Here is a 702-nt window from a genome sequence, read left to right as displayed (position 1 = left end):
TCGACTAGAGTTAGTCAACTGCTATGCAAGAGTCCCGATATGGACCAGCCGGCTCGGTTTGTGTATCATAAACGGAACATTTAGGCCTACTATAATATTCCATTTTTTAATCAGTACATTTACCCAGGTTATATACCTTCTTATTACAGATGTCAAACGAAAAAATACCAAACGTATGCATTCACATTTGCTATACAGCCATGTGGGTAGGCCTATTATGGGAATGATATGTTAGGTGTAGTTCTCATGTTAAAAATGTAGTTTTCGGTATATAATACATATATAGGTGTACTTCGCTGCCACACTTTGGAAAAAATTACAATTCTAAGAGTATGAATTTGTAATTAAGTTTTGGGGTTAAATTCAGCAGTCTGCATGTAAAATTGAAAGAGACTGGTTGTAATACTTAATCGATAGATGTTCATTGAATTCTCAGGTACAATCACCCGACCGTGCTTATCTGCCCTTGATGATGTGTTATGGCGGGCAGGTACGAAAATAACTCGCCAAACCCGTCTGACGGGTTTTACTCAGCTGGCTCATGGTCGGGTAGGCTTAGTTGACAACCTGTCTTCTAGCCTGGCCTGTCTCTCCGAACAATCAGCCCTCAGGCTATTTTAGGGGTAGATTTACCCTACATGCATGTAAGGCCGGTTTACCTACACGCTGCCACCACACCACCCACTTTTCATTAGGGAGAGG

Source organism: Liolophura sinensis, chromosome 10, assembly GCF_032854445.1.
Source record: "Liolophura sinensis isolate JHLJ2023 chromosome 10, CUHK_Ljap_v2, whole genome shotgun sequence".
In the NCBI taxonomy this organism is placed as follows: domain Eukaryota; kingdom Metazoa; phylum Mollusca; class Polyplacophora; order Chitonida; family Chitonidae; genus Liolophura; species Liolophura sinensis.
The sequence above is the reverse complement of the archived record's forward strand: the minus strand, read 5'-3'. Positions refer to the sequence as shown.